Source organism: Mirounga angustirostris, unplaced genomic scaffold, assembly GCF_029215605.1.
Source record: "Mirounga angustirostris isolate CCGP_5_RB_7025 unplaced genomic scaffold, mMirAng1.0.hap1 SCAF_5, whole genome shotgun sequence".
Taxonomy (NCBI): Eukaryota; Metazoa; Chordata; class Mammalia; order Carnivora; family Phocidae; genus Mirounga; species Mirounga angustirostris.
This window is the reverse complement of record NW_026991713.1, coordinates 165372803-165393934: the sequence shown is the minus strand read 5'-3', so window position 1 is coordinate 165393934 and position 21132 is coordinate 165372803.

The following is a 21132-nucleotide window of genomic DNA, read 5'->3' as shown; positions in this document are numbered from 1 at the left end:
GAACTGTTTATGGATTGCAGGACTTAACATTGTTAAGGTGGCAATCAATACTCCGTAAGAAGACCTAAAGATTCAATAAAATCCTAATCAAAATTCTAAATGCCTTTTTTTCCTGCAGAAAAGGACGAGCTGATCTAAAATTCATACAGAACTTCAAGTGACATAGAAAAATCAACACAGGGACGCCTGGGTGGCTCAGTCGTTAAGCGTCTGCCTTCGGCTCAGGTCATGATCCCAGGGTCCTGGGATCGAGTCCCACATCGGGCTCCTTGCTCAGTGAGGAGCCTGCTTCTCCCTCTCCCTCTGCTGCTCCGCCTGCTTGTGCTCTCCCTCTCTGACAAATAAATAAAAATCTTAAAAAAAAAGAAAAGAAAAGAAAAAGCAACACGATCTTGAAAAAGAAAAGTCAGAAGGGTCACACCTCCCAATTTCAAAACTTACTACATAGCTACAGTAGTCGATAGTCTATAGACAAAAAGAAATCGAGCTAAGAATCTAGAAATAAATCCATATACTGATGTTCAATTGATTTCGACAGGATCGCCAAGGCATTCAATGGGGAAGGAGAGGCCTTTCAACAAATACAAATGGTATTGGGACAACTGGATATCCATGTAACAAAAGAATGAATCTGGACCTCTTCCTTCCACACAAAACTCAAAATGTGTCATGGACATGTGAAAAGCTAAAAATATACAAGTAAGTAACTCAAGTGTCCATTGTCAGTTTAATGGATAAAGAAGCTGTGGCATATACATAAAATGGGATATTTTTCTCCTTTAAAAAGAAGGAAATCCTGTCACAGGCTACAACATAGATGAGCCTCGAGGACATTATGCTCAGTGAATTAAGCCAATCACAAAAAGACCAACACTGTATGATTGCACTTATATGAGGTGTGTAAAGACATCAAACTCATAGGAACAGAAACTAGGATGGCAGTTGCCAAGGGCTGGGAGGGACAGAAGCAGGGAGTTAGTTGTTCAACGGGTACAGAATGTCAGTTATGCAAGATACAAAAAATTCTAGATATCTGTTGCACAACAAAATCTATACTTTACTACACACTTAAAAATTGTTAAGAGGGTAAACTTATGTGCTTTTGTTGTTATTGTTGTTGTTATGTGCTTTTTCCCACATATAAATACAAAGAAGAGGGCAAGGCAGGGTCTTGAGCAGATACATTTAAAACATTAGAAGGAGGAAGAAAACAAAAAGAAGGAAGAAGGGAAGGAGGAGCAGTTCTTGTCCCTGCCTATACACAGACCTGTGTTTAAAATCTAAAAACACGGTGTCTTAACTCCTAGACATCTCTGAACACTTAAATGCTGCTATGCATTGAGACTCTGGGACAGGGAAATTTGTGGAAGCAACCCAAAGTGTCCAAGTGAATGAATAAACAGAATGTGGCAAACACATACAATGGAATGTTAATCATCTGAAAAGGAAGGAAATTCTGACATAGACTACAAACATTATGCTAAGTGAAATAAGCCAGTCACAAGAACACTAATACTGTATGGGTCTACTTATAGGAGATATTTATAATAACTGAAACCATAGAGACAGAGTAGAATGATGGCTGGCAAGGGCTGGGGGTGTGGAGAACGGGGAGTTATTGGTTCACAGGTACAGAGTTTCAGTTTGAGAGGAGGAAAGAGTTCTGGAAAAGATGGGTGGTGGTGATGGTGGCCCAACAATATGAAGGTACTTAATACCGCCGAACTGTACCCTCAGAAACGGTTAAGATGAGGGCACCTGGGTGGTGCAGTCCAGTGAGGGTGAGACTCTTGTTTTCGGCTCAGGTCGTGGTCTCAGGGTCTTGGGACTGAGCCCCATCTCCGGCTAAGCGCTCAGCACCGAGTCTGCTTGAGATTCTCTCCCTCTCCCTCTGCCCCTCCGACTTGTGCTCTCTCTCTCTAAAATAAATAAATAAATCTTCTTTAAAAAATGGTTAAGATGGTAAGTTTTATGTTATGTGTATTTTACCACAATAAAAAAAATTGGGGGTAAAATTCGTGTGATATGAACACAAGGATAGAGATCAGTGGAACAGAATGGAATTTATGACAAATTTCAGTGAGGAAGGTTGGTCTAGTTACAAATGGTTTTGCGTCAACATTTGATTCCTATCTCATACATAAAATCAATTCCAGATAGATTGCATGTCTGAATGTGAAAAAGTAAAAGTTTCTAGAAGGAAACCTAAAAGGATATCTTCTTGATATGGGTTTTGGAAGAGATTTCTTAAACAGCGCACAAAAACTGCAATCATAGAAGAAACAATTGAATCTATTAAACTGCATGAATATTAAAAATTTCTGCTTATCAGGCGCCTGGGTGGCTCAGTCGTTAGGCGTCTGCCTTCGGCTCAGGTCATGATCCCAGGGTCCTGGGATCGAGTCCCACATGGGGCTCCCTGCTCGGCAAGAAGCCTGCTTCTCCCTCTCCCATTCCCCCTGCTTGTGTTCCTGCTCTCGCTATTTCTCTCTCTGTCAAATAAATAAATAAAATCTTAAAAAAAAAAAAAAATTCTGCTTATCAAACCACACCACTAAGAGACTGAAAAGACAAGTCACAAAGTGGGAGGAGATATTTGCCATATATTACCTGGCAAATGACTTGTATCTTAAATATATAAAGGAATCAATGAGATAAATATTGGCAACACAATTTTAAAATAGGCAAAATATTAAAATAAGCTCTTCAAAACAAAGAATATTCAAATGGTGAATAAACACAATCACCAGAGTGGCTAAAATATAAAAAGACAAAATTTTAACCTTTTTTTTTTTTAAGATTTTATTTATTTATTTGACAGAGAGAGACACAGCGAGAGAGGAAACACAAGCAGGGGGAGTGGGAGAGGGAGAAGCAGGCTCCCCGCCGAGCAGGGAGCCCGATGCGGGGCTCGATCCCAGGACCCTGGGATCATGACCTGAGCCGAAGGCAGACGCTTAACGACTGAGCCACCCAGGCGCCCCATTTTTTTTTTTTTAAAGATTTTTATTTATTTGACAGAGAGAGATACAGCGAGAGAGGGAACACAAGCAGGGGGAGCGGGAGAGGGAGAAGCAGGCCTCCTGCCGAGCAGGGAGCCCGATGCGGGGCTCGATCCCAGGACCCCGAGATCACGACCTGAGCCGAAGGCAGACGCCTAACGACTGAGCCACCCAGGCGCCCCCCCATTTTTTTTTTTAAAGTAAACTCTGTGCCCAATGTGGGGCTCAACCTCAGTCAGTAGAACATGCAACTCTTGATCTTGGGTTCGTGACAGGCATGTTTACATATGTTCAACAAAATAGGTGTACTGTAATATTTTTTAAGGAGACATTTTAATGTCTTAAAGATTTTTATTTATTTATTTGAAAGAGAGAGCATGAGTGGGGGGAGGGGCAGAGGGGAAAGGAGAGGGAGAGGGAGAGAATCTCTCAAGGAGACTCTGTGCTGAGCAGGGAGCCAGACGTGGGGCTCGATCTCACAACCCTGAGATCATGACCGGAGCTGAAACTAAGAGTCGGATGTTCAACGAACTGAGCCACGAAGGTACCCTGCGTGTACTGTAATAGTCGTAGCATCATTATTTCTAACAGGCCCCCAATAGAAAACTCCTGAATGCCCCACAACAGTAGAACAAGTAAGTGTGGCCGATTCACCCAAAGGAATACTATGCAGCAATGAAAAAGACTGCTTTCTAGTATTGACGCAGAAGGCCACAGCCACATTCCTGGTTCATAACCCCCTTAGTAAGCCAGAGGCTGGGACCAACCCTAGGGCGATAGCGAAGCTACAGCCCGGTCTCTGATGATTCTGGCCATAGCACCTCGGTCAGCTTTCTTCGGTGAGAACAACCAGACTGAGCCCAGTCCAAGCAACAGGAATGTTGTGAGAGGGGGTGGGGGAAGCCACAGGCTTACAGAGAGGAGGAAGAGACAGGGCCTCGATACTAGGAGCTATTCACCAGTCCTGTCTGGGAGTTGCTTCCAGAAAGGCTTTAGACACTTTTCCACCCTATGTCACTGCCCTTGAGATGTATGGTCCCACCACAGACATACTGAGCAGCTCCACAAGTCACAAGTCTGGCCCCTGGAAGCTGGGGGAGGCGAGAGAGTGTCCAGTGGAGGGACCATCATGGGTGGCCCTAGTCGCTGTAGCAGGAGGGCAAGCGACTTGGCTTTGCCACCCCAAGAAGACAGCGCACAATGGCGGAGAGGCATTGCCAGAGTGGAGTGATGTGTGATCATCCGGGAAGGCCTGCGTGTCCTCAACGTGACAAATTCTCGTTCTGCTTCGGGAAGCACCAGCATGTGTGGAGAAGCTCAGGGTCTTGGCCAAAAGGACCGGGATTCAGTGAGGGTCGAGGTGAGTCCTCCTACGAGGGGACATGCTCAGCTCCGAAGATCTCTGAGCTCCTTCAACTTGTGGGGTCCCAGGAACTCGTGCTCCAGGGTTGGGCATGGACGGCCGGCGGGGTCGGGAAGAGCCAGGGGCACTGCAAACCCAGGGGGGGCCCTCATTTGCTGGACACCGCAATGCGAGGGGACCTCAAACAGCTTGTAGGTGCCGGCAGGACACGGTGCTAGGAAGCTCCAGGGGCTGTGAATTCAGACGAAGTGAGGAGGGTGGGCCCTCTGGTTGTCTCCAGACATTTGAGAAGATGCTCTTGCCGTTTGAGAAGTTTTCTGAATAGAAACTTTTACAACTGAGGGGCGCCTGGGTGGCTCAGTTGTTAAGCGTCTGCCTTCGGCTCAGGTCATGATCCTGGGGGCCTGGGATCGAGCCCCGTGTTGGGCTCCCTGCTCCGCGGGAAGCCTGCTTCTCCCGCTCCCACTCCCCCTACTTGTGTTCCCTCTCTCACTGTGTCTCTCTCTCTGTCAAATAAATAAATAAAAATCTTTAAAATAAAAAAAAAAGAAACTTACAACTGGGAATAAAGGGACACTTTCTTAACATGATCACCATACAGCATCCAGCCAACGTCTCTTGGTGTGACTTTGAGGGCTGCAGCCGAAAACAGAACTGAGAAAGTCCCCGTCCTCACAGAAAGGAAGCAGAAAATAAGCAAGTGTGGTGGTTTTAAAACCGGGCGACATTCCTTGGTGCTCCTCCCAAGGGAGAGGCCGACGCCCCTTCCCCTTGAACCTCAGCCAGTAGAGAGTGGGGGTTCACACCTCTCTAGGACACACGTGTAAATGCTCTAAGAGGCTCAAACCAGCTGGAAAGGCTCTATGGGGGCATTCCACTCACAGTCCCCAGTGGCATCTTCTTCCAACCATCCCGATTCTGGAGGCAGACACGTGATTCTAGCCCCCGGTCATTGGCATCGCCCCTGACGGAGACCCCAGGCCTCATGGAGCAGAGACAATTCATCCTCGCTGTGCCTTGTCCAAATTCCCGACCCACAGGATCCACGAGCCTCATGAAATGGTTGTTACCTCGTGAGTTTGGGATGGTTTGTTATGCAGCAGAATCTACCCAGAGCAAGTCATTATATAAGGCAGTATGTGCCTTAGGGAATGTATGTTACGTAGAAAAAAGCAAAGCAGGGTAGGGGCAGTAAGGGAATGCAAGCAAACCTGATAAGGAGGAAAACAGCCAGCAAGAATGAGGGGCAGAGAAACGGAACAGAGGATTGTGGTGTCTATCCTTGAGGCATAAACCTGCTCCCTACCAGCCTCAGGCCCACAGCTTCTCAGGGTGGCCCTGCTCACAAGCTTTAGCGCGGAGAGCAATTTATCCTGGCTCCTACAGTCAAGTCAGCTGCTCCTTCTGGGAGCTCAAATTTTTTTCAATGGCTTTTTTTTTTTTTCCTAATCCTGGATAATTTAAGGAATTCATATATGTACCTTTGACCAAAGGCAATTTTATGTACATTTTTTAATTTACTTTTTTTGCAGATGGTCCAAAATTGGGAAAGTAGGAAAGTTCCAGAGCAAAAAGTCTCCCTCCCAGTCCTGGCCCCAACCCACTCAATTACCCTCCCTTGATGCAACTCTCTTACCAGTGTTGGAGAATTTTCCAGAAACGGGTCTCAGCATTTACAACCAAACGAGAGCAAACTACACCTAAAATTCTGCACTTTGATATGTTCACTTTACGTCTTGGAGCTTTCTCCATATCATTACATAGACATGTTTCTCATTCTTTAAACAAAACAAAAAAAAAAAAAGGTTTTTTTTGCTTTGCAGTAATTTTAGTTTTACAGAAAAATTGCAAAGACAGTGGAGTTCCCATAGATCCTGCACTCAGCTTTTTCTAATATTAACATCTAACATAGCTATGTTGTCAAAACTAAGAGGTCGTATGCTCTTAACTAGACTACAGAGTTTCTTCCAGTTTCACCAGTTTGTCCATTAATATCCTTTTCCTGTTTCAGGACACAACCCAGGGCACCCATAACATTTAATCTTCATGTCCCCTTAGTCTCTACCGATCTGTGACAGTTTCTCAATCTTTCCATAATTCTTACGACCTGGACACATTTGAAGAATACTGGCCAAGTATTCTGTAGCATGTCTGTCAATTTGGGTTTTTCTAATGTTTTCTCATGATTATTATTTTTTTTTTTTTAAAGATTTTATTTATTTGACAGAGACACAGCGAGAGAGGAAACACAAGCAGGGGGAGTGGGAGAGGGAGAAGCAGGCTTCCCGCAGAGCAGGGAGCCCGATGCGGGGCTCGATCCCAGGACCCTGGGATCATGACCCGAGCCGAAGGCAGACGCTTAACAACTGAGCCACCCAGGCGCCCCAATGCTTTCTCATGATTAGAATAGGTTATAGGTTTGGGGGAAGAATACCACAGGGTGAAGTATCCTTCTCAAGGCATGTTTTAGGGGCGCACAATGTCAGCAGGACATTGATGGTGATAGTAACCTTCATCACTCGGTTAAGATTGCATCTGCCAGATTTCTCCAGTGTATGTACTGTTATTATTTTCCCTTTTCTCTATTCTTTGGAAGTGGATCACTCAGCCCAGACCATATTCAAGCTCCACCTCCCAGAAGGGGGCAGGGGGCATCTACACATATTGTTTGGAATTCTTCTGCATGAAGATTTGCCCCTTCTTCTCCCTTTCTTCATTTCAATGATTTATTTTTTTAATTTAACTTTTTTTCATTTCAACCATTTCTTTACATCAGTATGGACTCATGGGTCACAACTCAACATGGTCATTATTTCTGTTGCTCTGCTTTGGCTCCCCCTTCCCCCCTCCTCCCCCTCCTCCCCTCCCCCTCCTCCTTCTCTTACTTTTCCTCCTCCTCCTCCCCCCTTCCCCCTCTCCCCCCTCCTTCATTTTAAACACTTTCTTACTTTCTGACACAAGATGCTGCAAACTTATCTTATATTCCCTGCCCCAGTCCTAGAATCAGCCACTTTCCCAAGGAGCCTTGGTTTCTTTTATTGGAGAATGGTATTTAGAACCTGAGATCTGGGTAGTAGGCGTGCTTCTTGCTACCGGAGTGTTTCTGCTTCAGGGCCCTCTCTGCGGACAGCATCTGGAAATGTATGTATGTATTCTAACCCGTATGTATATGCACATCTGTAATTCTTTCTGCACCCATCTGCATATGTCAAAGGAAACATGAGTTCATACTAACAGCTCTGACTCCAACCCTTGCTTATTTGTAACCTGGTCCCCATCATCTACCATCTATTATGCATTTGCTCAGTCCTAGTGCACATACAAAGTAGTTTCAGAATTGCCCACCTACACTCCATGAGGAACCATTTACCAACTAGAGGATAGTATTTACATACAGTCCTTCTTTGTCTTTAGTCTTAGAGTATCTCGTCAAAACATGGTTTTCCAAAGTTACTTAGATCAGTTCCTTTTCTCTCCACCGCCTTCATTGAGGTTATGTCATATGTAAGACAGATTAATTTGTCATAGTCCCAGCATTCCATTCTGGGTCTCATGACATCTTGGTCGATTTTTTAAAAATTTGCACGCAGCAAAGCTGTGTATGGGTTTTGACAAATGCGGGGACTCATGCATAAACTACCTCAGTGCCCACACTAGAAATTTCCCTGTGCCTATGGTAACCACCTTTCTGGTTCCCCTGAGACTGCAGAGGGGTCTCAGGATGCAGGACTTTTCAGGTTTGGAACCAGAAAAGTCCCTAGGAAACCAGGACAAGCTGGTCATCCTACCTGAGTGGCTTTTTGCAATCAACCACTCTCCCCTCCTCCAATACTCAATAAACAGCTTTATCTGGGTATCGTTTACACACATAAAATTCATGCACTGCAAGTGTGCAATTCAATGATATTTTTAGCAAATTTATAAGGATGTGCAACCATCACTACAATCCAGTTTTAGAACTTTTTTATTTATTTATTTATTATTTTTTAATTAATTTATTTTTTAAAGGATTTTCTTTTTTTTTTTTTAATTTTATTTATTTATTTGAGAGGGAAAGAATGAGAGACAGAGAGCATGAGAGGGAGGAGGGTCAGAGGGAGAAGCAGACTCCCTGCCGAGCAGGGAGCCCGATGCGGGACTCGATCCAGGGACTCCAGGATCATGACCTGAGCTGAAGGCAGTCGCTTAACCAACTGAGCCACCCAGGCACCCGAACTTTTTTTTTTTAAGTAGGCTCCACACTCAGCGTGGAGCCCAGCACGGGGCTTAAAATCACGACCCTGAAATCAACACCTGAGCTGAGCTAAGAGTCAGACACTTAACTGAATGAGCCAACCAGGCGCCCCTAGAACATTCTATCAGCTGTACTAAAGCTGTTCCTTTACTTGGGGATTTGCTGAATTTATTTCCATATTTAATTCCATTCCGTCATCAAACACACCTTGAATGATTTCGGTCTTCTCGCCTAACATCTTGACAACGTTCCAAGTGCACTTGAAAAGGATGTGTAATCTGCTGGGATTGGTTGGAGGTAACTTGGTTGATAGTGTTATTCAGTTATTCTACGTTCTGTTGATTTCGTGTCTAATTATTCTATCAATTTTTGAGAGTGTGGTATGGAAATCTCCAGTTATAATTGTTGAATTGTTTCTCCTTACAATTCTGTCAGGTTTTGTTTCATGTCTTTTAGTGCTCTGTTGTTACTTGTGTATACATTTAAATATATATATTACATTCCTAATGTACTCATCTTCTAATTATTTTGAAATGTCCTTCTTTGTCTCTAGGAATATTTTTTGTTTTAAGGTCTATTCTGTGGGCGCCTGGGTGGCTCAGTCGTTAAGCGTCTGCCTTCGGCTCAGGTCATGATCCCAGGGTCCTGGGATGGAGCCCCGCATCGGGCTCCCTGCTCCACGGGAAGCCTGCTTCTCCCTCTCCCACCCCCCCTGCTTGTGTTCCCTCTCTCGCTGTCTCTCTCTCTCTGTCAAATAAATAACTAAAATCTTTTAAAAAATTTAAAACACTGTTCTGTCTGATACTAAGCTAACCATTCCAGCTCTCTTTTGGTTGCTGTTTGTTTGATATATCTTTTTCCCGGGCGCCTGGGTGGCTCAGATGGTTAAGCGTCTGCCTTCGGCTCAGGTCATGATCCCAGGGTCCTGGGATCGAGTCCCACATCGGGCTCCCTGCTCCTTGGGAGCCTGCTTCTCCCTCTGCCTCTCTCTCTCTCTGTCTCTCATGAATAAATAAATAAAAATCTTCAAAAAAAAAAAAAAAAGATATATCTTTTTCCCTTTTTTAAAGAATAATTTATTTTTATTTAAATTCAATTAACATATAACGTAGTATTGGTTTCAGAGGTAGAGGTCAGTGATTCATCAGTTGCATATAATACCCAGTGCTCATTACATCACATGCCCTCCTTAATGCCCATCTCCCAGTTATCCCATCCCCCACTAACCTCCCCTCCAGCAACCCCCCATTTGTTTCCTACAGTTAACAGTCTCTTATGGTTTGTCTCCCTCTTTGATTTTGTCTTGTTTTATTTTTTCCTCTTTCCCTATGACCCTCTGATTTGTTTCTTAAATTCCACACATCAGCAAGATCGTATGATAATTGTCTTTCTCTGATTGACTTATTTCGCTTAGCATAATACCCTCTAGTTCCATCCATGTCATTGCAAATGGCAAGATCTCAATTTTTTTTTAAAGATTTTATTTATTTATTTATTAGAGAGCGAGCAAGAGAGAAACAGCATGAGAGAGGAGAGGGTCAGAGGGAGAAGCAGGCTCCCCGCTGAGCCGGGAGCCCAATGTGGGACTCGATCCCAGGACCCTGGGATCATGACCTGAACCAAAGGCAGTCGCTTAACCAACTGAGCCACCCAGGCGCCCAAGATTTCAATTTTTTTGATAGCTGAGTAGTCCATCTTTTTCTCACTCTTTTATTTTGTGGCTTTGAATCTGAAACGTATCTCTTCTTGACAGCCTATGGTTGGATCTTGCTTTTTGTATGCAGTCTGACAATCTTTGCCTTCCAGTTACAGTGTCCGATTCATTCACATCTAATGGGTTTACACATGCCATTCTGCTGTGCGTGTGAACCTCTGTTCCTTCTTTACTGCCTCCTTTTATGTTAAAAAATATTTTTGATGTACCATTTTAACTCCTCTCTTGAAGTTTCAGTGATGTTTTTGGAGTTATTTTCTTAATGGTTGTTCTAGGGATTGCCATATATATCTTAACTCATCACACTCTACTTTGGGTTAAAGCTGACTTCATTCTGGGGGCGCCTGGGTGGCTCGGTCATTGGGCGTCTGCCTTCAGCTCGGGTCGTGATCCCGGGGTCCTGGGATCGAGCCCCGCATCGGGCTCCCTGCTCCACGGGAAGCCTGCTTCTCCCTCTCCCACTCCCCCTGCTTGTGTTCCTGCTCTCACTCTCTCTCTCTGTCAAATAAATAAATAAAATCTTAAAAAAAAAAAAAAGCTGACTTCATTCTGGTAAAACATGGCAGCTTTTTAAGGATAGTTCCATTCTTCCCTCCTTTGATCTATTATTGTCCTATGTATCACATCCATATATGTTATAAACCTTGGGACGGCTCTGGCTCAGTCAGTAGTGCATGTGACTCATTTTTTCTTTTTTTAAAGATTTTATTTATTTATTTGAGAGCGAGTGAGCATAAGCAGGGGGTAACGGCAGGCTAGAGGGAGAGGCAGGCTCCCCGCCAAGCAGGGAGCCCGATGTGGGGCTCAAGCCCAGAACCCTGGGATCATGACCCGAGTAGAAGGCAGATGCTTAACCAACTGAGCCACTCAGGGGTCTCGGGCATGCGACTCTTGATGTTGGGGTTGTAAGTTCAAGCCCCACATTTTTATTTTTTTAACGTTTCTTTTTATTATTATTTTTTAAAGATTTTATTTATTTGAGAGAGAGAGGGAGAGCACGAGTTGGGGGGACAGAGAGAAGCGGACTCCCACTGAGCAGGAAGCCCCACTTGGGGCTCGATCCCAGGACCCTGGGATCATGACCTGAGCCCAAGGCAGGTGCTTAACAGACTGAGCCACCCAGGCACCCCTTGAGCCCCACGTTTTTAAACCTCAAAATACAGTGTTATAATTAGTGTTTTAAATAATCATATGTCATTCAAAGGAATTAAGAAAAATATATACTTCTTTACAAACTTTTTATCTTTACCCACTTATTTGCCATTTCTGGTGCTCTTCGTTTCTTCCATGTTGATTTAAATTATTGTGTGTTGTCATTTTCTTTCAGCCTGAAGAACTTCCTTTTATATTTCTTATAAAGCAAATCTGTTAGCAATGAATTCTCTCAGGCTTTGTTTACCTGGGAATGCCTTTCAGCTTCATATCTGAGGGGTAATCTTTCTGCTTATAGAAATCTTGGCTGGCAGTTTTTCTTCTAACACTTTGATTATGCCACACCCACTGTCTTCCTCCACAGCGTTGAGAGATGGGTTGTTAATTGCATTATTTCTTCAAATATTTTTCCTGTCCTTTTCTTTCTCTTTTCTTCTTCTGTGACTATCATTTCTCTATGTTGGTATGGTTATTACGCTGTCCCCAGGTCTTGAGTCTCTCTTCAATTTTCTTCAATCCAATCGTTTTTTGCTTTTTTTCCCCTCCCTCTCTAGTGCTCAGGATTGGGTAGTTTTTATGATCTATGTTCAAGTCCCTGAATCTTCTACCATCTCAAATCTACTGTTAAGACCATGTATAGTAAATATTTCATCGAAGTTATGGCAGTTTTCAACTCTAGAATTTTCACTTGGTTCTTTGTTATATTTTTCATTGCTTTTGTTGAGACTCCCTGTTTTTTAGTTGTAATTATATTTTGCTTCAAATCTTCAATTATATTTTCCTTTAATTATCTGAGTGTTTAGAATAGCTGCTTTGAAGCCTTTGTCTGTTAAATCCAACATCTACTTAGAGACAGCTTCTGCTGACTGGTTTTCCACCAAATATGGATTTTATTGTGTTTGCATACACACCTTATACTTTTTTGTTGAGAATGGGACATTTTGGATAATATACTGTAGCAACTTGGGATTCTGAATTTCCCCTGAGAGTTGCTATTGTTTTGTTTTTAGTAACTTGCTGAAGTTCATCTGTGAAATGTATCTCCCTCCATAGTGTGAAGGAGACTGAGGTCTTTGCTCAGATTTTTTTTAATCAGTATTTTTACTTTCAGATAATTGTAGATTCACATGCAGTTTTAAGAAATGATACAGAGAGGGCGCCTGGGTGGCTCAGTTGGTTAAGCGACTGCCTTTGGCTCAGGTCATGATCCTGGAGTCCTGGGATCGAGTCCCACATCCGGCTTCCTGCTTGGCAGGAAGAACATCTGAGGTCATTTCTAGTTTGGGGTTATTATGAATAAAGCTGCCGTGAACATTCATGTACAGGTTTTTGTGTAAACATATATTTTTCATTTCTCTGGGATAAATGCCCAAAAGTACAATTTCTGGGTTGTATGGTAGTCACATGCTTAGCTTCATAAAAATTTCTGGTTTTCCAGAGTGGGTGTAAAATTGTACATTCCCACCTGCAATATATGAGTAATTCAGTTTCTCTTTGCTCTTTATTCATTCATTCACAATTCAGATAGGTGTGTAATGATATCTTGTTGTGGTTTTAATTTGCATTTCCCTAATGGCTAAAGATGTTAACCATCTTTCTATTTGCTTATTTGAAATCTCTTCAGTGAAATGTCTGTTCATATCTTCTGCTCATTTTCTAACTGAATTGCTGTTGAGTTTTTTTACTGTTGAGTTTTGAGAGTTCTTATATATTCTCAGTCATAGTTCTTTGTTGGGTATGTGGTTTGCAAATATTTTCTCCAAGTCTGTAGCTTGTCTTTTCATCCTTTTAACAGTGTCTTTCATGCATTGAGAGTTTTATTATGATGAGGTTCAATTTGTCAATTTTCCCTTTTACGGATTATGTTTGCGGGGTCATGTCTAAGGATTTTGAGTTAATTTTTGCATGACATGTGGGACTTAGGCCAAGGTTCATTTTTTTTTCTATGAAAGTCCAGTTGTTCCAGCACCGTTTGTTGAAAGGACTATCCTTCCTTCACTGAATTGTTTCTTGCACCTTTGTAAAAAAAAAAAAAAATCCAATGGGCAGACCTGTGTGGGTCTATTTCTGGGCTCTCTCTTCTTCTGATCCCTGCTTCTGTCCTCTCACCAGGACTTATGCTGTTTCCGTAGCTATCTAGTAAGCCTTAATGTTGGGCACAGTGATTCTATGCCTTTTATTCTACCTTTTTTCACGGGTGCCTCCGTGGCACTTGGTTGAGCATCTGACTCTTGGTTTCAGCTCCGGTCAAGATCTCAGGGTCTTGATCAAGTCCCACCTCTGGCTCCACACTCAGGGGGGAGTCTGCTTGAGATTCTCCCTCTCCCCTTGCCTCCGCCCCTCCCCTCACTCACACATGCACACCCGCTCTCTCTCTAAAATAAATAAATAAATCTTTTTTAAAAAAGAATATTTTAGATATTCTAGAGCCTATGCCTTTTCTAATAAATTTATAATAAGCCTATCTATATCTACCAAACAAGTCCTTGTTGGCATTTTGATAGGGATTGCATTAGATCTTTAAATCAATTTGGCAACCATTGACATCTTTACTATGAGTCTTTCGGTCACGAGCACGGTATGCGTCTCCATCTATTTGGCTTTGATTTCTTTCATCAGCTCTATATACGCTTTTTTAGATTCATACCTAAGTATATTTAAGTGGTTGTAAATGCTACTGTATTTTTCATTTTGGTTTCCAATTTTTGTTGAACACCATTTTTTTAAAGCTTTTACTTATTTATTTGAGAGAGAGAACGAGCAGGGGAAGGGGCAGAGGGAGAAGCAGGCTCCCCACTGACCAGGACCTTCAGATCATGACCTGAGCCAAAGGCAGTTGCTTAACCGACTGAGCCACCCAGGCGCCCCGAACACCAGACATTTTACATAACATATTATAGCAACTGTGGATTCTGATTTTTTCCTCTAAAGTTTGTTGTTACTGTTTTATTTTTAGTAAGTTGCCTAGACTCAATCTTTGGAATCCGCCTCTCCAGTGGTACACACTCATAATTATCTCTACTCAGCTTTGTAATTTATATTTTCATTTTTTGTAAAATAAAATCTGCCTAGAAATTGTCCCGGAGTCTGCCTAGTAGAGTGGTCAGGAATGACTGGTTAGAGATTCTGCTCAAGCACCTGAGCCATGAGGCTCTCACCCTTTGCCAAGTGGGGTAGCCTATTCAAAATGTGGTCTATTTTCAGGGCCCCTGGGTGGCTCAGTTGGTTAAGCGTCTGCCTTCGGCTCAGGTCATGATCCCAGGGCCCTGGGATCGAGCCCCGCATCCGGCTCCCTGCTCAGCGGGAAGCCTGCTTCTCCCTCTCCCGCTCCCCCTGCTTGTGCTGTCTCTCTGTGTCAAATAAATAAGTAAAATCTCTAAAAAAAAAAAAAAGGTGGTCTATTTTCAAGTCTCTCCCAGCTTTTACTTTCCACCACAGAGCTTGAAACTTCTTGGGTCTCCCCTGTGCATTCACACAACCTCCCATTCAACCTGGGATGTGTGGAAAGCTTGATCAGCTCTCTCTGGTTCTCTGTTTTCTGGGATTTCCCTGGTAAATTTCTGCATAGCCCACTGGTCTGCCACCTGCCCCAAGTGCATCTGCAACCTCAGGCTACCAAAGCTATGGGCTTTCAACTATCGTTTCCTACTGAGTTTGCTACTTTTACCGACAATGCCATTGAGCATGGGTTTTTCTCCCTCCCCTCCAAAGCAAGTCCAACAATGAAACTGCTAGTTTTCAAAGACACCTTCAGCCTGGTAGCATTATAAGTTGGGGATGGAGGAGGAAATGGAAACAGCTCCAGGCAAGACTCCCACTGCTCTTTCCAAAAGTTCAGTTTTTCCATAAAGAGATGCTCCTCAACTTTTCGTCTACTTGCTATTTTGGTCAACTTCCAGAGCCCTGAAATGGTTGGTTTTGCCAATTTTGTCCTGTTTTGTAGTTGCCTAATACTTTGCCAGAAATACCCATGCCGGAACCTTCCAGCCCTGGACAGACCTTGGGATCCAGCTGGGGTCCAGACTCCACCCTCCCAGCTCCGGCGGGTGAATCAGCCTTCTTTAAGGGGAGCGCTCCATTCAAATGCACATCTCCCTCTGCTGGTGAGGTAAGGCTCAGGATTTTTCAGGTTTGCTACTGAGAGGTCCCAACACAGTCTAGGGCAGTACTCTCCAGAGTGGGGTACACACAACTCAGACAAAGGGATGGCACCGGTCGATTCATAAGGGTACAAAAACTTCAGTATAAAAATTAGACTGAAATGAGGCTCCACCCAGATTAAGTATACAAGTTGACATCATCACCCTCCCTGGGGCTGTCCGTTGGATGTGTCACGTGTGGGGCGCCCAGTCCTGCAGGCTGCCTTGAGGGAAGGGCCCTCACGTGACCCACTTTCAGCTGATCCAGAAGCACTGCAAGGTATATGGACACCATTAAGGGGAGTCATGACTTTCGTTAACTGGTTTAAAAGTAACACCCACAACATGGACAAATGGGTTCAAAAACCCTCCTTCAAATAAATCACTGATTGAAAATAATACTTAAGTACAAGCAACTCCTTCTCCTACTCCTGGGAGGGCTTCTGAGGTTCCTTTAGGAGCTCAAATGATGCCTTCATTAGATCTGACAAGAAGGCATCCAGAAAATAATGCCCAATTAATAAGCACAATTTGAAAGAGAGATTGACAAATTCTGAGCGATGAATCTCACCCTAAACCACTTATGTGGCTTGAGATACTAGCTAATGGACACCATGATGTCATCACACTGTCAAAGCATTTTAAACTGCTGGAGTCCGTGTTTCTATTTTTATGTGTATTAGGTACGTGAGTCGTGCATGTACATAATATTCTAAGCAAATTCATATCCAGTGTGTGCATAAAATTCACTACCACTAGAGGTGAGAGATAAAGTCCCACCGGTCTCTGGGATACTCTTGCACTGGGATCCCACGTTAGTACGCATGCTACTGTACCAGCTGGGGACTCTGCCACGGGGGGGGGGCGGGGGGCAAGTCCCCAATGCTCTTGGCTCCTGTCAGGTGTCATGTGCTTTGGGGCAGAACTTGCAGGACGAGAACTCAATACATAACCAGCAGACGGCGCCCTGCAGCCCGCTATCACTCCTCTACCCCAATCCAGAGAACCTGCTTTATCAGTAGGGACTCAGGACTCCAGGTGGTCGACCTCCTAGCCCTCCACATCTCCATCCAATCAGAGAAGTCACGAGAAATGTCATCTGTCACAGACTGTCATCTGGACAAGGAGCAGATCTCTGTGGAACTGGACTGGTAACCTTTAACATTTCCAGGGATCAAAGTAGTAAGGCTGTGACAAGGACAATAGGCAGGGCTTATGGGCTCAGCTCTGGTCCTGTCTCCACCAACTGACTATCCCCCACCCCGCACCCCCCAAGAGCTGTCGGGCACAACCACCATATTCCCTGCAGGGACAGGGTATAAGGTAAGCAGGCTGACTCCAGGTCTCCACAATTACAGCTAACATTTATCATCTTCAGGCTCCACATATTTCAATTCACTGAATCCTCTCTGGAACCCTAGAAAATAAATACTATTGTTAATCATTATTTTTACAGATGAGGAAATGGAGGCAGAGTACAAATGAGATTTGCCCGAGGCCACCCAAGAGTGAGGTGGCAATGCCAGAATTGGAACCCAGACAATCCTAATTAGGCAACAAATCCTAAACCCAACCTCCCACCTGTTATGTTCTCCTGCCTCCTTAGGGGCTACTCTCTGTCCATGAGCTGGTCGCTAGAACAGCTACCCAGAGGGATATGCACAATCATTTGCTCTAAATAAAGTATGCGTGTTGCAGGCTTAGCGTTGGGGCTTAAGATACACAAAGATGTACTCTGGAGGGTCCCCGTCTAAAAACCACACACACACCCCCACACGCATCTTGGTTCATCCATTGGTTGCCAATACGTTCAAATTCTGGGCAGGCCACCTCAAAGATTTTCTTTGCTTTGCCTGCCCTGCTTAGATTTTTGACATCTCATTTTTTCAGAGTCCAACCCAGGCCAAAATTTCTAACATCATTACCACTAAGAGTTGCATATCCCATATTCTCCAGGTACTGTGCAGTTCTAGCCAAATTCTTGGTTTTCCACTGTGTATTTCTGACATGTTTCCTGTTCATACTACTTCTCCCCGACGAATCATCCAACCCCCTGCCCCACAGTCCAATATACAGCATGTTTCTGTTGCATCAGCAACTTTATGGGCTAATTTCTTTTTGTTGCTGTTTTTAAAGATTTTATTTGTGAGAGAGAGAAAGAGCACAAGCAGGGGTGGTGAGGAGGGGCAGAGGGAGAGGGAGATAAGCAGACTCCTTGCTGAGCAGGGAGCCCAACTCGGGACTCAATCCCAGGACCCCGAGATCATGACCTTGAGCCCAAGGCAACTGCTTAACCAACTGAGCTACCCAAATGCCCCTATGGGCACATTTCTTACACCTTAGAACTACAGGCTCGTTTTTCTATCTGGGTATAGCAAAAATGTACATACATCAATGTGGGTTAAGATCAGCTACTCCCGGGGCGCCTGGGTGGCTCAGTCATTAAGCGTCTGCCTTCGGCTCAGGTCATGATCCCGGGGTCCTGGGATCGAGCCCCGCATCAGGCACCCTGCTCAGCGGGAAGCCTGCTTTTCCCTCTGCCTGACACTCCCCCTGCTTGTGTTCCCTCTCGCTGTCTCTGTCAAATAAATAAATTTTAAAAAATCTTTAAAGATCAGTTTCTCCCTTTTCTTGCTCTCCTGGTATTCTGTGCCCTGGGGGGGGGGGATGTATGTGGGGGGGGCGCGCACAGGAGGAGGGATGGGGACAGGAAGTACACCTCTTGGTCCCCCCTCCCAATGCCCTGCCTGAGTGGAATCTTGGCTTTCATGAGTGGCCAGATGGACATCTTCGAGGCAGGAGGCAAATCATAGGACCGCCCTCCTGGACCAACCTCTTCCTCCCGGAGGACCAGGAACAAGGCAGTACCTCTCCAGTCCTGGCATCACCTTGAAGTGTGGGCCACAGTCAGGCAAACCAGGAAGAAGCACAGATCATAGTCTGGTGGACCTGGACTGTCGGGGCCAGGGAATGACAGCAGTTCCAAGGGCCCAGGGTTGGTTGGAAGCCAAAAGCTGAGGCATCGGGGAGATTTCAGTCTGGGGCAGAATGCACGGGGTCAATATGCCAGGGCCCTGGTTGTCAACAGGGTGACACCACCCCTAGGGGACACTTTGTTTAGGGGATGTTTCTGGTTACCGCAGTAACAGGGGGCCTCTCCTCGGATGCGGAGGCCAGCCACAGGCCAGGGCAAAGACCTGTCCCATTTCACAAGCCTTCTGCTGTCTGGTCCATCCTTCATGTGGGGATGAGACGTGCTTAGAATCCTTTGAGCTTGGGACCTAACTCTATTTTGCACAAATTTTTTTAGACACACACTGTTCTAGGAATGCAACTAAACTGAGGGAAGAGAGTACTTTGTTTTGTTGGGAAATCGAGCAAAAATCCCACCTCCGGCAGCCCTGCTGCGGGAGTCGGGGCGTCCCATCTGAAGCTCGCCTGTCACTCTCCGAGCACAGACATCCACTCGCAGGCACAAGACCTAATCCCACTGTCGTCACTTCCAGGGTAGTCGTGCCCAGACCTTTACTTAATATGCACCCAAGTTCATGACATGTTGCTTTCCTTTTATTTATATTCAGTTAGTCCTCTGCTTTTAAGTTACATGTTGATAAATGGTATGACCTCTCTTTTCAGGATAGTAAAATTTGTAAAAAGAAAACGTTAGGACTGATCAGGTTGAGCTCAAGGTGCTAGAGAAAGCCATGGGGTCCCTGCTGCCCTAAGCGTGACCTTGATTCCGCTCGTCAGTTGCCCCAGCACGGGGGGCCCCTGGGCAGAGCTACGGGGCAGGAAGGCGGCCAGGCCGAGCCTGGAACGGGTGCCTGGGCGGGAGGGAAAGGAAGGGGTCCCATGCCAGGTGGCAGGCCGCTGCAGTGTTCACGTGTCGGCGCGGGGACCCCCATGCCGAGGGGGTGGATTACCCTGCCTGTACACGGATGAGGCACGTGGACCATCACACGGTCGTGAACGTGGTGCAGGGCAGACAGCCGGATTCGGCTGAAGGACAGGGACAGAGGACGGGGAGAGTCAGGTGTCTTTGGGAAGGAAGTCGTCCAGATTCAGGAGGTACTAGAAGAGCTGGGCTGGAGATGAAGGAGCAGGAGAATGACGCCTGACAGAGAACCTCAGGGCACAAAGGTTTTCACTGGATATATCCTCCCAAGCCCCTTCTGCGTGCCTCTGTATTTTTTTTTTAAGATTTTATTAATTTATTAGAGAGAGAGAGAGAGCACAAGCAAGGGAGAGGCAGAGGGAGAGAGAGAGGCAGGCTTCCCGCGGAGCAGGGAGCCCGATGCGGGACTCGATCCCAGGACCCCGAGATTATGACCTGAGCTGAAGGCAGATGCTTAACGACCAAGCCACCCAGGCGCTCCTGCCTTTGCATTCTTTTAAATTATTTTTTTCAGATTAATAGCTACTTCATCTTTAAAATGAAGGTGTGGTCAATGTGATTTCAAGATGTCAGGCTCCCAAGTTTGGGGACCCAGAGAGATTGGCGCTTTCTCAAAACAGCAAAACGGATTCTTGCTCGCTAGAATCGTGCAGTTCAGACTCTGAAATCTCTCTGCCGTAAGGGCTCTCATAAATTATCCAGGTCGGTGGTTTTGAAACTGCAGGCTGCCTTCCATTAGTTGGCTGTGTAATCAATTTAGTGGTCAAGCTCAGTTTTTAAATTAAATAGAAGGAACTAAAATTTAAAAATATCGCCGTGGGTCATGATGCTCGTTTCCATTATGTAACTTGCTTTCGGGCATCCAGGGAGCAGCAGCCCCGGCGCCAGCAGCCCTGCGGCCCCAGAGCTGACCCCCCAGCCTCACTCTTGCACACCCCCCCCCCGCACACCTCCCCCCTCTGCACTTGGTGATAATCAGCATTTACAGAGCGCCAGGCACTGGTCGAAGCCCTTGGTATTAACCTGCCGTATCCCCACCGCACCTGTTAGTGCCGTTATCCTTATTCACAGATGAGAAAGCTGGCCACAGAGCCAGAGCTGCCCGGCATGTGGGGGTTGGAGCCGGGCCTCATCCCTGCCACGCTGGACTTCCGGTCTGAGAACCCTCTTCCCGGACTGGACGGGGGTGCAGCACTCCCCGCGTGGCCTCTGGCAGGCCAGCCCTGCGGGGCCTCTCTAGCAACAGCCCAGAGGAATCCTGTCCTCGGGAGGGGACAGAAGTCCCCACAGGCCGCCCCTCTCCACCCAGCAAGGAGCACCAGGGCCTCTTCCAAGGTGCCATCCGCGTGCGACCCCCCCGAAGTCTCACGGTCATCAGCCTCTGTGTCTCATCACTATCTGCCATTAGATTATAAATACTTGTTTAAGAACGGTCTCGCCAACTAGAAGGAAGCGCCAAAAGGACAAGTATTGGGGCGCCTGGGTGGCTCAGTGGTTAAGCGTCTGCCTTCGGCTCAGGTCATGGTCCCAGGGTCCTGGGATCGAGCCCCGCATCGGGCTCCCTCCTCGGTGGGAAGCCTGCTTCTCCCTCTCCCACTCCCCCTGCTTGTGTTCCTGCTCTCGCTGTCTCTCT